At 41.1% G+C, this 16,950-nt stretch overlaps 1 protein-coding gene and 1 long non-coding RNA gene across 9 annotated transcripts in view; both read right to left on the bottom strand.

The window, feature by feature from the left end:
- Nucleotides 1–16,950, bottom strand: part of LOC6053318 (ionotropic receptor 25a) — a 424,911-nt gene that overhangs the window by 62,218 nt on the left and 345,743 nt on the right. The window lies entirely within an intron of this gene.
- On the bottom strand, nucleotides 1,286–2,533 carry LOC119767718. Its single transcript, XR_005277670.1, has 3 exons — nucleotides 2,003–2,533; nucleotides 1,879–1,947; nucleotides 1,286–1,816 (listed from the first exon to the last, which is right to left on the bottom strand). It is a non-coding gene; the product is annotated as an uncharacterized LOC119767718 (long non-coding RNA).

Genomic DNA, 16,950 nt, shown 5'->3' with positions numbered 1-16,950 from the left:
CTACCAATTATATTTGAGAACAAACTAATAACTACCAATTAAATCAATAAATTTGGATCGATCGATTTGAACAATAGGTAGAATCCAAAAACTCGGGTAGTATCATCAACAACTATCGTTGTCTCCACCGCTTCCAACACGTACTATCAGTATCTACGGCCTCTGGCTTAGTATCCAGCGAGTTTGAGAGTTCTACTAGTTAATCAAATCGACGGTACACCGAGGAACTGTATTAAGGATTGACTTACCCACAGTTCGGGGTCATAAACGGTCATCGGCAGTGCCTACGTGTCTGTTTCCAAGACCAATCTTTACAGAAAGGAATTGCTACTGGCCATCAACGCTTTGCAGCTCCGGTCTCCAGCGAACGTAGTAAGCCTTCCACTAATACCCTCGATAATGTACAAACCATAAATTTTAACCACAACTCAATTGATATTTTCGAACAAAACAATGAATATTCTTCCAACAAGATCTCAACTAATATCTGAAATTGCCAACAAAACCAAAACAGCAATTTCCCGAAAAAAAAACTGAACCTGTAGTTGGGCGCCAAATTGTAGCCCGCTGGGTAGCGGCCACGTGATCGTCTTCGGATTGTCGCAGGACTGTAACGAGTGGCTTAAGCGCCACCTTTGGAAAAAGGACCACTCGTGCAGGTTAACATGCCCAGCATGAAACCCAGACCTCAGGGCGGGTAATCAAAAATCGTCCTACCATCAGACAGAGCAATCCGGAGAGATAAAGAGGCGGTAGAGGGTTCGACACACCCGATAACCGATACCAAAATCATCTGATAGGTCCTCACGAACTTACCAGCAACCTAACTCACACTCACGATCATCATCACCGGCAGAAGGTTCCCAACCAAGACCCCGTAACGTGCTAGAAATCGGAAGGGAGGGACTAGGATTCCCGAGCAGTCCAACTCGGAGTACGACAAGAAGCTAAACTACCACGGTACGGATGTGAGAAAACCCCTACGCCAGGACAACTCAATTCTCGGGAAATCGCTTAAAGAACGAACTACTTCATGTTTAGAGGAAACACGGTACTGCAAGGCATGATTTTATTACAGCGGTACGATCGTAAACTACAAATTAACCTAGGATTAGCATAGTTATAGTTGAGGCCTCTAATATAAATATTCCCGAAACATAGCTAGCTGGATTTTCCCTACGTGTGCGTTTTTCGTTCGTTTCTTGGCTCGGCCGAGCTCTTAGTGGTGCGTGTCTTCGCTAAAACCCCAAAATCACATGCGCATGGAGATTGTCTCTAAGGGGGGGGGAGTTGTACTCACTACTTGGTTAGGCGGTTTGCAACCTAACCTCTCTCACAGGAACGGGGCCGCACGTGGTGCGACGATCGGATGCTCTGCGACGCTCGACGATGCTCCTGACGCTCAGTGCTGCTCTTCTCTCGACACGGTTGTGCTGCTTCTCTCGAGACGCCTCAGCGTCGTGCTTGCCGGCTTCCGGCGGCAACTCGATATCTATCCGCGTGGCGCGGTGAACTTAGTTCACGCGCTCTCCGATGACGGTCGACGCCAGGTGGGCGTTCTGCTCTCGGCGCTCTCGGCGGGGTCAGCTGGCCGACGCGCAAAGGGGTGTAAGTTGGTCACGCGCGTGGTGGATGGGCGTGTTCAGGGCGCGATGGTAACGTGCGCAGCCCTCTTCCGGACGGCGTCCTACCGGGGGGGTTTTCAACCGGAACGACGGAAAGTGGATCCTGCGGGCACGGACGGGGATGCTGGAACACCAGCAGGGCGGGTGCCGACGCACCAGTTCTATCGGGGAGTAAGAGGGCCGCCGAACGACTGTTCCATGGCCGTGAGTTGGAAATCCGGGGATTGAGGGGGTTCAAAGGGTTCCAATTTACCTGGGGTTCTCCTTCTTAACGCACACGGCACACGTTCGCACACTGGCACTACTTGTTCCTATCTTGGACCTACTCGGGAAAAAGAATTAAATCATCCAGTCGCAAAAGCAAACCCACACCGTACTTGAAAACTGAAAGACGCGAAGCAACACCAAGAACTCCTATCCGGTCACTTTCACGGTCACGGTTGAAATGACCGAGTCCTTCCGTGTGCCCTCAGACCTAAGGTGAGTGTTTGTACGTTCGGTTACGGGGATTTGTAATCGGCAAGCCGAGTGCAAATCTGTCGCTCGTTACTTCCTACCCTTTATCCCGGGACCGGCTAGTGATGTGACTACTTGCTCTACCGCCCAATTATATCTGCCTTCTCGCTCAGCTCATGACATAACCACTTAAGGCCCTACCCCTGATCTTGACCTTGCATCGAACAAGGGAAGCTGCATGAGTTGCAGTTTCCATGGGAGAGGCTAGGTCACGAAGTCCGCGATTTCTCTCCAGACGATCACGAGCAGAGAGAATCCGCCGGAATCCATCTTGATCTTAATGCTTTGCAAGCAAGCTCGCACGCAAGTTTGGATTCATTTCGCTCGAATTCAAAATCAGCCATGTTCGTTTCATTTGTACTAGTGTATTTATAAATAATAATTGTAGAACGCTACACAACGCCAAAGTAGATTTAATTGGGTCCTAAAATGAAGCTTAGATTGCTGATATTATTGTTTACAGCGATAAAGCTTATTTTTCTGAGTACAATGACCCTTTGTACGACCACAAGCAGCAGTGCGTTGCCGAATGGTTACGCTGTCCGCTTTGTAAGCGGATGATTCTAGGTTCGATTCCCATCTGCTCCAACCTTCCATCGGATGAGGAAGTAAAACGTCGGTCCCGGTTGTTGTTAGGCCGTTAAGTCATTCCAGGTGTAGGAGTCGTTTCCATGCCATAAGTACAAACAACACACCAAACCAAGCCTACTCCGGCGGTTGGACTCGCAATCCAAAGGTCGTCAGTTCAAACACTGAGGTGGAAGGTTCCTTGGAGTAGAAAGAGGTTTGGGTGCTCTCCCCATTCAAGCTCCTAGGTTCGAGCAGAAACTTGCAATAGAGACCACAAAAGACCTGGGGGTCGTTAATGTGGATGGTTTGATTTTTGACGACCACAAAGAGTTTAAAATGGATTTTTAAATAAATTTTGAAAAATTAACCTCGCGGTCCTTCTTGACAGAAACGCTCCTACTTGACAGCTTGTTCCAAGGGGACCATAGTTGATTCATCGAAAAAATGTTGTCTTGTCAAAAAGCTTGTTTGCATTCAAATGAAAAAAAGTGATCACAAATGGTTTTTAATCGTGTTTTTTACCGTTGTACATAAATATTGACATAGGGCTTTAGTACCCAATTTGCCCAAGAAAATGAGTTTAGTCTTAAAAGAAATAGTTTCCAACCCATTGATTTTTCTAACAGTGTCAGGTAGAGTAAATTTGCAAGAATAATCCATCCATTTCCACAGTGTCAGTTAATCCTTCACTGAAAATATGCCACACTTTTTATTCAAGTGCCCAAACACTTGAATGATTGAATAAAGTCACATCGTAGATCTAATTGGTTTGTGTTTCAACATCAATCCAAACCACTATCAAATGCAAGTGTTTGGGCGGTTGACTTTTTGGTATTTTTTAACATGTTATTTTCATTCGGGTGGCTCAAGCTTTCCAATTGTTTTGCTCATGAATTTGTCCCACCTTCTTGAACTATTCAAAGTGATGAGCAAAACACTTGAAAATGATCTTAAGATCTACCCAAAACAGGCACTATTCAAAGTCAACGTGATTATCCAAATGAATTTAATGTGTTTCACTGTTTGATTTTTGCGCGACTTTCATCGAAGGCTAGAAGCGAGACAAGAACCAATAGGGGGATGGCGTCGCTATTTTTAGACCACGTTTTCCACTTTTGCTCATCGAAACCGACTACTTTATCGACTTCATTTTGCTGGGCGAGATAGGACGCCGTCTATTTTTAGACGATGACTCAGCACTTTTACACTCTTGCGCTTAAAAAAACCAGGTGGCAGCACGATGTAACGCCACGTCCCTATAGCACAAAAAACACTCCCGTCTTCAACTGGCCGGCCGGCGCAGTGGTAGCGTGCACGACTAGCAAGCGAGAACCTGTAAATCGCTTGTACGTACTTTTTTTTCAACGCCATTTAAAATTCAAGTGTTTGGCTATTGACATTATTTCATGACCAATCACCGAAATTTCAAGTGTTTTGCGATTGATATTTGAGTGCTCTGTACAGCAAGGCCAGATCATGTGTAGAACACTTCGTTGAGCTGTGTAAGTTTTGCTCAGTGTTCTATTGTTTAAGCACACAACACAAATGTACCTGCACATACACGCCACACATTGAAGGAAACAGCAGCATGTAAATAACCGCATACCAACTCACCATTCGTGTTCTTTCCAGGGATTTGACACGCATGCAGTTTCCTGAAGTCCCCACCAGAGGCGCTGTCAATATTGTTTACGTATGGTTTTTGAAAAGGTCGTATGAAACAAATACAATTTTTTTTTCTCAAATTATGTTTTTTGTTAGTTTCTACCTCGGTTTTAACTTTTTTTTGCATATATATGCGAGATAGTTACAAGTATTACGTTATTTTTTTACATTTAACATTTATTAGATCAATAAAATAAAGTTCTACATGGCCATGCAAGAAAAACTACACAACACACTGAACTGAACTAAAAACTGAATAGCTTCCTTGAAACAAAATAAAATTCGTTTGATATTTCCGTTGTGTTCAAATCCTGTCCGTTGTGTTAAATTGAATTACGCTTTCAGAATACTAACTAAATTTCTGTCGAAAATGCTTTAAACTAGCTGTAACTGAACACCAAAGTGCTGATAAGCCAACATTAGGTTCTCGATGGAATTATATGCTATTCCCCTAGTTCAAATTTGAGAAAAAACATAAATCTTTCTAAAGACAAAAAACCGGAAAAAAGTTTTTATTTATGTAATTTATGTCCGATGCGCATACGACCTTTTCAAATGCCACGCGCTAAAAACTTGGTTCGATCTCGGTTCGATTTTGACTTCACTCGCTTTGTATGTAGATGACAGTCGTGTCGTAACCGTGGTTCTTTCCCTTTCACACATGTTTCGTTCATGTATCTCACAGCACACAATAAGCTCAAGGACGCGCAGCGCGCGTCGGAACAGGCAGCTTGCGCAAACAGACCAACAGGAGACCAGGGAGTAGGGATGAATGAAGTAAATGAATGGAAAGAAGAAGTGGCGTGTACATGGTTTAGGGAAAAAGGATTGCGCACCGAGAGGAGATTAAAGAATAAGAATATTTTTGTTTCAGATTGAAAAGAAGATTCGGCAAAATTGGCCGGAATTTTATGCTTAAAAACCAAATGAATTTGTTAGTCCGTAAGTCAGTTTAAGCTTGTAAATATAGCAGTAAACATCGTGAAACAAGCTGTTTTCTTTGCATCCTGGCCAAAGGAGTCCACTGAAGATAAAGTCGTCGTGAATATAGTCCACTCGCCGATTGTCGCCTTGAAGCTGTGTTGCACAAGTTTGAGTGGCAAATCCGTCCGTCTTGGACAAAAACGAAGAGTTTAGTTGAAAGCCCATAAGATAGCTGCCACGAAATTCCTCGCAGTGGAAAGGTTGGACAGTCAAAAGCCCTCCTGGAGCCGGGCCTAGCGCTCCTACAAGGGTGGTCCCACACACCCTTTCCCTTGAAAATTAGACATTTTCTAATGAAGATATCTCGAGTTTAAAGAAAAACTAACTTAATCCTCCTATGTGGTTGGTGCCTTCCTCACTCTTTTCCAACAATGGGTGATATTTGATATGATGGGTTTGGACACAAACTTCGTTTAATTTCGTTATGTTCCGGAATACAAAAAACAAACATATCACTCAAGGGCTCATAAGTGGCATAATAAGGGTCATAGCTCGAGAAATGGTTGCCAGATCTTCAATGTTTTAGACTCGTTAGAAAGGTCTTTCGATTACCTTACCAACGATGGGTCAGATGATGGATCCGGACATTGTGATTTAAGTGAGATCCGGCTACAAAAAAGTACATAAATATCACTTAAGTGGTTATAACTCGAGACAGGGTTGCCAGATTATCAATGTTTTGGAATCGTTGGAAAGGTCTTTCAATTACCTAACCAACTATGGGTCGGATGATGGATCCGGACATTGTTTACAAACATTTAAGTGAGATCCGGCTACAAAAAAGTACATAAATATCACTTAAGTGGTCAGAACTCGAGACAGGGTTGCCAGATTATTAATGTTTTAGACTCGTTGGAAAGGTCTTTCGATTACCTAAACAACGATGGGTCGGATGATGGTTCCGGACATTGTTTACATACATTTAAGTGAGATCCGGCTACAAAAAAGTACATAAATATCACTTAAGTGGTCAGAACTCGAGACAGGGTTGCCAGATCTTCAATGTTTTAGTGTCGTTGGAAAGGTCCTAACCAATGATGGGTCGGATGATGGATCCGGACATTGTTTACAAACATTTAAGTGAGATCCGGCTACAAAAAAGTACATAAATATCACTTAAGTGGTTATAACTCGATACAGGGTTGCCAGATCTTCAATGTTTTAGTCTCGTTGGAAAGGTCCTAACCAATGATGGGTCGGATGATGGATCCAGACATTGTTTACATACATTTAAGTGAGATCCGGCTAGAAATAAGTACATAAATATCACTTAAGTGGTTATAACTCGAGATAGGGTTGCCAGATTATCAATGTTTTGGAATCGTTGGAAAGGTCTTTCGATTACCTAACCAACGATGGGTCGGATGATGGATCCGGACATTGTTTACATAAATTTAAGTGAGATCCGGCTACAAAAAAGTACATAAATATCACTTAAGTGGTTATAACTCGAGACAGGGTTGCCAGATTATCAATGTTTTGAAATCGTTGGAAAGGTCTTTCAATTACCGAAACAACGATGGGTCGGATGATGGATCAGGACAAAAAGTACATAAATATCACTTAAGTGGTTATAACTCGAGACAGGATTGCCAGATTATCAATGATTTGAAATCTTTGGAAAGGTCTTTCGATTATCAAGCCAACGATGGGTCAGATGAAGGATCCGGACATTGTTTACATAAATTTAAGTGAGATCCGGCTACAAAAAAGTACATAAATATCACTTAAGTGGTTATAACTCGAGACAGGGTTGCCAGATTATCAATGTTTTGAAATCGTTGGAAAGGTCTTTCAATTACCTAACCAACGATGGGTCGGATGATGGATCCGGACATTGTTTACATACATTTAAGTGAGATCCGGCTACAAAAAAGTACATAAATATCACTTAAGTGGTTATAACTCGAGACAGGGTTGCCAGAATATCAATGTTTTGAAATCGTTGGAAAGGTCTTTCAATTACCTAAACAACGATGGGTCGGATGATGGATCCGGACATTGTTTACATACATTTAAGTGAGATCCGGCTAGAAAAAAGTACATAAATATCACTTAAGTGGTTATAACTTGAGACAGGGTTGCCAGATCTTCAATGTTTTAAACTCGTTGGAAAGGTCTTTCGATTACCTAGCCAACGATGGGTCGCATGATGGATCCGGACATAGTTTACATACATTTAAGTGAGATCCGGCTACAAAAAGTACATAAATATCACTTAAGTGGTTATAACTCGAGACAGGGTTGCCAGATTATCAATGTTTTGGACTCGTTGGAAAGGTCTTTCAATTACCTAACTAACGATGTATAACATGATGATGTTTGATTCAGTTTACTGCCATTTATTCAACTTCCGAAAATATGCGAAAACACATTTCATACATAACTTTTGAAATACTTATCGAAACTTCAAACAATTCAATAGCACCGTATGGGACCCTAAACCAAGTCGAAAGCGACTGGTTTGGTCAAAATCGGTTCAGCCAGTGCTGAGAAAACTGAATGACATTATTGGTCACATACACACACACACATGGTGGTCCAAATCCGGACTTTTTTGGGGCTACCCCCTGAAATCAAAGATTGGCCCATCAATAGGCTAAATTCCAAATTTGAGCTCATTTTGACCACGGGAACCCCTCCCTCCAATCGCTTAAAGTTTGTATGGGAAAAATCGCCTAAATGTATGGAGAAAAGCAACTGTTTTACTTTTTTACCTGTGGGAGGTGCCATAATTATCCGATTCTTACCATTACCATTACCATTATTTAGCATACATACGAACAACTACTTGTAATGCTTAGAAAAACAAACACACTCTGTTCACCTGGCATTTGCTGTAATTTTTTTTAATGAGCCTAAGCTGTCTTTTCTTTGAATTATTTTTTCAGTTCTTTTTTATATTGACATAATATAAGAATATATATGCAGCATATAAATTCTTAAATTATGCTATTTTAGTTGAAAATTATAATAAACATGCCAGGAACGCAGTGCAGCGGACGGCAAACAAAAACGACGACGACGACAAAAGTCCAAGCAGAGAAACAGCGCGCGCTTGTAGGTAAACAGGCAGGCAGGCAAGCAAGCTCGTGAGAGAGTTTGAACCTGAGAGAGAGCACGTGCGTGTACGAATTGGAAATAAACATCGTTGTTAGGTAGCCCCTTACAGCTGGCCGCGCAAAAAGGGTCAGTTTTGGGCGCTAATAACTTCGCGGGAAAAAATCCTAAAAATATGGTGTCTTCGGGAAAGTTGTTCTAAATTTAATGAAGGTTCTACATTTGAGAAATGGTAAGAATCGGATAATTATGGCACCTCCCACAGGTAAAAAAGTAAAACAGTTGCTTTTCTCGATACATTTTGGCGATTTTTTCCATACAAACTTTGAGCGATTGGAGGGAGGGGTTCCCGTGGTCAGAATGAGCTCAAATTTGGAATTTAGCCTATTGATGGGCCAATCTTTGATTTCAGGGGGTAGCCCCAAATAAGTCCGGATTTGGACCACCCTAGTGAACAGGGTTTTTGCTAAAGAAACATGATAATGGTTCAATTATTTAAAAAAAATCTTCAGGTAATGCAAATTTTGCTCCTTTAGGTAGTTTTTTTAAACAAAAATATACTTTATTAACAATCAATACAAATCAAGGCATACATTTATTGCTGCAAATTTTCATTCATACTTTCTAAAATTACTATTTTTTGTACTTTCTTAAAATTTCTTTCTGTGTTCCTTGACAACCTGCAACAAATATTGTAACTGATCTTCATTTTTTCTCAGTTTAACTGTAAATTTTTTTATTAAGGAAACACCTCTTTCTGCACAATCGTTAACGACCTTCAGATCTTTCAGTTGCTGCCTTCCTTTAAGATACTCTTCGTTGTTCTCCCACTCATTTGGATTCAGTTTTAAAAAATCTGAAGAAATTCCCGTTATCTCAAAAAACTCCATGGTATTTCTTGTAACAAAAGCAGATAAATTAATTAATTAATTTTTTTTTATTTTGACATAATCTAAGAATTTATATGCTAAATATATCTCAAAACAAACCTGCTATTTTAGTTGAAAATGATAATAAACATGCCAAGAACGCAGCGCAGCGGATAGCAAACGAAAACGACGACGACGACAAAAGTCCAAGCAGAGAAACAGCGCGCGCTTGTTGGTAAGCAGGCAGGCAGGCAGGCAAGCAAACTCGTGAGAGAGTTTGAACCTGAGAGAGAGAGCACGTGCGTGTACGAATTGGAAATAAACATCGTTGTTAGGTAGCCCCTTACAGCTGGCCGCGAAAAATTGGTCAGTTTTGGGCGCTAATAACTTCGCGGGAAAAAATCCTAAAAATATGGTGTCTTCGAAAAACTTGTTCTAAATTTAATGAAGGTTCTACATTTGAAAAATGGTAAGAATCGGATAATTATGGCGATTTCCACAGGTCAAACAGTTGCTTTTCTCCATACATTTTGACGATTTTTCCCATACAAACTTTAAGCGATTGGAGGGAAGAGTTCCCGTGGTCAGAATGAGCTCAAATTTGTAATTTAGCCTAGTGATGGGACAATTTTTGATTTCAGGGGGTAGCCCCAAAAAAGTCCGGATTTGGACCACCCTAATGATTACCTACCTTTACCAAAAGAGTACTCCATCCCACTACATTCACAATGTATCGATTCAAGTATATTCCAAGGTGTAAATCTACTTAAAACTTCCAGAAACTCGGCAAACTTTGAGGCACATAAATTTTTGCTTCGCATGCTGCTTCTTCTTATCACTTTTCATCTGCTTCTTCGGAAATCTTGGGCACTGCTTTATTTCTATTTATTTTATGATAATTACTCACTTTATAAGCTTCACAACAATACCACAACAATTTTTTGGCGAAAACTTTCACTAAAACTAATTTTAAATGCTTGAAAAGCTAAATTATTTCCGCAAATTGCCAAATTCTGCAAACTCCGAGCCAGCGAGAAAAAATACTTTTGTTGTGTTTGTCTTTGATCGTACACACCAAGCTGTCATGGTGTGCAAGCAATCATTTCTGTACAAACTATTAAAAGGGTCGTACTTGAAAGCAGGTATTTCAGGCCAACTTTCTCGAGACAAACCCTTTCTAAATGTTCATAGACAAGTCTACATATTGTTGCCAGAAGTATTCATCAATAAAATGAGAATTTAAAAATATTTGGCAAAGTCAGTTGTTTGATTGCAATCAAAATATCATTACAATAATTGGAAAACAAATAACACGTAAATACATTTATTTTCACATCCAAATTGTTTTGATTGGTGAATGATTTGATATAATTTCTGAATAATTCAATTTGATTTTATGTTGTTTACCACTGAACCGGCATCACTGCTTTCCCAACTTGCCATCTGTCAAGTCGTTGAGAAGAATAACAATAAAAAACAAAAATTCGTGCGTAAATCCTGCTTGCTCCCAACCTAAAAAGAACCTTTCGACCGGTAGAGTTGCCGGAACCTGTTCCAGCTCTGGAAATCCGTGAGAATCATCGTCGATTAGCTGTTCCCGATGGGGGTTGATTGAGGCGACCAGATGTGAAGAAAATGTGAGGTGCTTTCTGTCTAGCTCGAAACCGCGGCATTATTCCTAGGATGTCCACTGAGGAGACATCATCCGCAACCGCCATTTCGATTTGCTTGCGTAAACAATCCCAGCACGGGCAAGGGATCCGCAGCCACAGTGCGGCAAGCCCTCGGTGGAATCGCGCAAGATTTTCCGTCCCACTTCGTCTCATCGGTGGCTAAAACCTGCTCACAAATGTTACCTCAGTCATGGCCGAGTTCCGCGCTCTGACGATCAAAACCATACGAGAGAACTACTGGCCCATTCCGGAAGCCAGCTCCGGAACTTACTGCAGCTTTTCGACGAAATGAGGAAGTTAATAGACTTTCCCGGGAACTTCCTGCATCGGGTGGAACAGGGCCACACGCGGCACCAGGTGTCCCGAACGGATTTTCTCAACAAATCGACCCGATCGTGGCTTTGTTCAACAGGAAGGTTACGAAAAAGACAGCAGGTATGCATTGTGACCAAGTTAAGTTAGAAGAAACCAAGCCGGAACAGATCGACAGGAGAGAGAAGTTTCATGAAAGGAGGGTTGATTTAAAGATCAAATAAATAAATATTTGAATCCTCAGGGATGTTTTGCCTTATTCAATTTGCAGATATAATATCATATGTTTTTTATATTCACTGCTGGGTGGATTATTCTTGCCATAAGCATAAACAAGTAATCAAACAAAACAATCAATTTAATGTTTGAGTTGAGTTTGCAAACAAATCTAGGTTAGTATTGATGTGTGTGTGTGTGTGTGTGTGTGTGTGTGTGTGTGTGTGTGTGTGTGTGTGTGTGTGTGTGTGTGTGTATGGTAGTTTCACCAACACAAGCATATCGAAAATGATCAATGATTTTATTGATAGATAAGAAGAATAAGAAGAAGAAGCCCAAATAGGTTTTGGCCCAATTTCACCTTAATAGACTTGGACATTGTTGGTAGCACTGCTCTGACTGAAAGTTCTACCATGACACTTTGGTAGACCGGCTCTTAATACATAATAGAGTTAGATACACTACATCCTTCCGGCTTTACAATTGTTTTGCTTCTACTGTTCGCACTGACTTACTGACTGACTTTACGGCTTCAAAATTACGTAATTTGATAGAAAGCTTGGCTTTCACGAGTTAATTCTTCGGCTTAGGAAGCTGACTACAAAGAATTTTGACAAACTCGCACTGACTTTGGCTTCTTCGACTGACGACTGGTCTAACTGCATGGCAGTTGTGATGCACTTTTCGTGACTCATTCACTGTTCGACCTTGACTAATGGACTTTTTACACTGACTAATAGACTGACTGACTCGACTTGATGGCCATAATCGACTGACATGACCTTGACTGCTGGAATCTGAGTTGGAGGTTAGGATTTCCTTTGACACGTGCTTTTATGTTCTTCAACCTTAGACCGACTGCGAACGTTACCGACACTAAAAACATGCTTTTTCCGTCAGCTATGGGGGCACATTGATTATCTTACAAACACAACTCAAAGGGGCTTTTCCCCAACTTCAAATAAAAAACAAACAAACAAACAAACAAACACGAGCATGCAGCAGGAAATCAAGATGACCTTACCGTGACGTTGACCTGGGCAGCTGAGGCAGATTCCACACCAGATATTCTGATAACCTCTGCTTACCTCTCTCACCTCCACAATTTGATTCTGCTTCTAAATCACTCTTCAGATTTTTTTTTGAGGGTGGTCCAGCCGCACATCGTTGATTTTGAAACCTCTAAACTGGGCCCTCGTCCTGTCACGTCCGTCAGTAGTCTTGTCGTACATTACAACTAGAATCAGATCTGCCAATGAATTAGTATACTTCGACCAAATAAACACTGACGCTGTATGGATCTGACTCTAGAATAAATGCACAGTTGTGTGTTATTCATAAGTCCAACTTATTCAATTATTCATTTAAGTCCAAATATTCATTTGCTCACTACTTTGGATTGAAAATCTTAATTTTAATCTAAAATCCTCTAAACTTAATGTTCGAAACTAAACGTTCCTTTAACTGTTGTAGTAAAAAAAAAAGCAATCCACTTTAACGACCCCCGGGTCTTTTGTAGGCTCTGTTGCAAGTTTCTACTCATTTCTAGGCGTCCGAAGGTTATGTGTGGTGAGTCACTCAAAACCTCTTTTACGCTAATGGACCGACGTTTTACTTCCCCATCCGATAGAAGGCGTGATCAGGCAAATCTCGTCTCGAAAAATGCCACCGGGTCCGTCTGGGATTGAACCCAGGCCATACTGGGGTGAGAGGCTACCACGCTAACCACTGCGCCACCGGACCCGGCTGAAAAAACAATAAAAATTTGTGAACTGATATACAAATAGGATAGAAATCGCGATTTGAAAAAGAAATTACCATTTACGTCTGTTCGCGCGTGTGGTCGGTTCGGGGATTTCGGACCCAGAAAAACACCGTTTTTGCACAATTAAAAACACTTTCCCACATTGACTGGGCAGCCCGCCGGCGGTTCGCTGGCGGACCGCCAAACCGCTCTGGCGATCCGCCAGCGTTTGATTTGGCGGACCACGGGCGACCCGCAGGCGGATAAAATTTGCAACAATTTGGCGCACGATCAGTTTTTTTATCGTGACGTTGGTCCGCCAGCGACTCGCCCCGGGGTCGCCCAGGTTTGCCTTGAAATGTTTCACCCGCCGTTCATCCGCCCTACATACGCCGTTTTGTATGGTTCAACCGCCCCTATAGGATGGTCCGCCAGCGGGTCGCCCTCGATACGCCTTCCATAGAAAGTTCATCCGCCTAAAAAGCCCCAACCGCCGTGGCTCGCCCTCGACCCGCCTTTCATATACGGTTCGTCCGCCCCTGTAAGATGGTCCGCCAGTGGCTCGCCCCCGATCCGCCCCTATATAAAGTTCATCCGCCCAAAAGCCCCAACCGCCTTGGCTCGCCCTTGATGCGCCTTTCATATACGGTTCAGCCGCCCTTGTAGGTTGGTCCGCCAGCGGGTCGCCCTCGATACGCCTCCCATATAAAATTCATCCGCCCAAAAAGCCCCAACCGCTTTGGCTCGCCCTTGATGCGCCTCTCATATACGGTTCAGCCGCCCCTGTAGGTTGGTTCGCCAGCGGGTCGCCCTTGATACGCCCCCCATATAAAATTCATCCGCCCAAAAAGCCCCAACCGCCTTGACTCGCCCTTGATGCGCCTTTCATATACGGTTCAGCCGCCCCTGTAGGTTGGTTCGCCAGCTAGTCGCCCTTGATACGCCCCCCATATAAAATTCATCCGCCCAAAAAGCCCCAACCGCCTTGGCTCGCCCTTGATGCGCCTCTCATATACGGTTCAGCCGCCCCTGTAGGTTGGTCCGCCAGCGGGTCGCCCCTGATCCGCCCCCTATATAAAGTTCATCCGCCCAAAAAGCCCCAACCGCTTTGGCTCGCCCTTGATGCGCCTCTCATATACGGTTCAGCCGCCCCTGTAGGTTGGTTCGCCAGCGAGTCGCCCTTGATACGCCCCCCATATAAAATTCATCCGCCCAAAAAGCCCCAACCGCCTTGACTCGCCCTTGATGCGCCTTTCATATACGGTTCAGCCGCCCCTATAGGTTGGTCCGCCAGCGGCTCGCCCCGATCCGCCCCTATATAAAGTTCATCCGCCCAAAATGCCCCAACCGCCTTGGCCCGCCCTCGATTCGCCATTCATACATATTTCATCAGCCCAAGCAGAATACCCGTTCAGGTTCCTTCAGGATTCTGATAGTGTTTTTAAGTTCATCTAAAACTGAAAAAACACATAGTGCCTTATATAGAAATGCAGATCTTTGTAGATTCTTGTGTGCTGAAATTTAGAAATAAAACAAAAAATATGAAAAAAAAACATAATTTTCAACATAATGTTGTTCTCAATACATCTTACGTGCGTTGTTAGTTCACTGAGGTGAAATGATGAAAAAAATAAAGAAACAAAATAATATATTGATAAGCGAACTTGTTGCGAAGATTTTCCATTTCCTGCAAATAAAAATAATTCTTTAACTAATTCTTAAAAACTAAATTATTTAAAATGTTCATGTATTATTGGTAGGGGAGAGTGGGGAGACTTGATCCCCGGGGACACTTGATCCCAAGCCTGTATCTCATCAGCATGTGGGTAAAACAATTAGCTTTGTTCTAGAAAGTTGTGCGAAATGAACTAAAACTCATTGTAGAAAACAAAGAAAAAAATTAAAAAAAATTTTAGATTGAGTTACACACATTTTTCTAAAACGAGCTGCAAAAAACTTCCAAGAGATCTTTTTTTCTTTTTCTGATATGCATAAAAAACACTAAAAATATATTCAAAAAAATATTTTTTGTATATGAATTGTTTGATAAACTTATCAACTTCGAAACCCTTACGCATTTGATGTTAAATTTATCGTCATACTATTTTTACAATCAATTGTTTAAAAAAGTTGGTTTAGGGAGACTTGATCCCTGCATTTTTGCAGTCCTTGGAATCAGCCTCAAGATTAATTAATTGGGCTGGGATTTCATACTTAGTTTCCTTTAGTATAGTTGTACATAACTTACTGCAGTTTGAACCTTTTTTCAAAAGTTTTGTAAACAAAAATTTCCAGCTTTTGTAAACATGCTGAATTTTGACCTAAAAAATAATATTTTATGTTTTTAAATATTTTACATACTAAACTTGTTAAATTTTGAACACAAACGTACAGGTTTTATGTGAAATTGCTGTAACTTATAGAAAATTTAAAGTTTGGATGAATAAGAAACATTTTGCTTAAGATTTCTTCAAAATGTTGAAAGGGGGATCAAGTTACCCCTAACATTTTTAAAATCCCGGTTTAAAATATTTTTTTAAAACGCTTGGCATGATTCGAAGAGTTCATCTGATGAAATACCCTTATAAGCCAAACATAGATGAATGTTTAAGCTTTCAATTCATGTAAAAAGTTTATAGTTTTGTGAGTAATTGACAAAGTTATGTTTGATACAAAAAAAGGGGATCAAGTCTCCCCACTCTCCCCTACTTACATATAAACAGTCAACGTATTGAATGTTAACAATTCATACTCTAATCTAATCAAACACAAGCGCAGCTAATCCGAAGAAAGTATCCTAGTAGATTACACCCCATGCCCTTTCTTGTCATTCAATTTGATCATATATTGTATGGGGGAATGGTAGATATGAATATAAAAATAAATCTTACAGTGAAAAGATAAATACAAATAAGCAGTAATTTTAAAGATGATTCCGGGAAGCTGCAAAAAAACAACTATAATTAAACAGACAAATGCTCCAGATGGTTCCATTGCTGAAAGAAAAGGAATAGGATAAGGAAGGATATAAACATTTAAATAAATCATCTAGTGAATAGATAAATGTAGGCATTATAATTGAAGAAGATTCCCGGAAGCTGGAACAAGATAATTATATTTTAAAGAAAACAATTTCAGATGGTTCCATTGCTATTTCAGTAATCGTCGTTAGTTCATGAAATTTAATCATATATGGTATGGAGGAATGGTAGAAAAAAGGACAAGGAATAGGAATGATATAAACATTCAAATAAATCAAATGAAGAATAGATAAATACATATAAGCAGTTCATTTATAAATGATCCAGGAAGCTGTAAAAATTAAACACATTTTAAATGATATTGTTGCCGCTGAACTGATAATTGAAAATAATTGAAATTACTTCCTACCCACGTCCTGCATCATGCACACCTAAAAAACGTCAAACAAAACAAAGACAAAAATCGCTTCTGCACCACTAATTGCCTCCACTGCTGGCACTGAACCCGCAACCTTTGGAGTGTTAACATTCACACAAAAAAACATTAACATTAATTGAGTAAACATTGGCACAAAATCCGCTTTGTAAATGCCACCTCGATACTCTTCAAGAGGTTTCCCTGGGAAAGATATACTTTTACCAAAATGTACGCCAAATTTCCATACAAACATACAAAAAGAATAAATCAAATCATAACAACAATGAAACATATCAAATTCTAAGTATTCCAAATGA

Source organism: Culex quinquefasciatus, chromosome 2 (assembly GCF_015732765.1).
Source record: "Culex quinquefasciatus strain JHB chromosome 2, VPISU_Cqui_1.0_pri_paternal, whole genome shotgun sequence".
Taxonomy (NCBI): domain Eukaryota; kingdom Metazoa; phylum Arthropoda; class Insecta; order Diptera; family Culicidae; genus Culex; species Culex quinquefasciatus.
The sequence above is the reverse complement of the archived record's forward strand: the minus strand, read 5'-3'. Positions and strand labels throughout refer to the sequence as shown.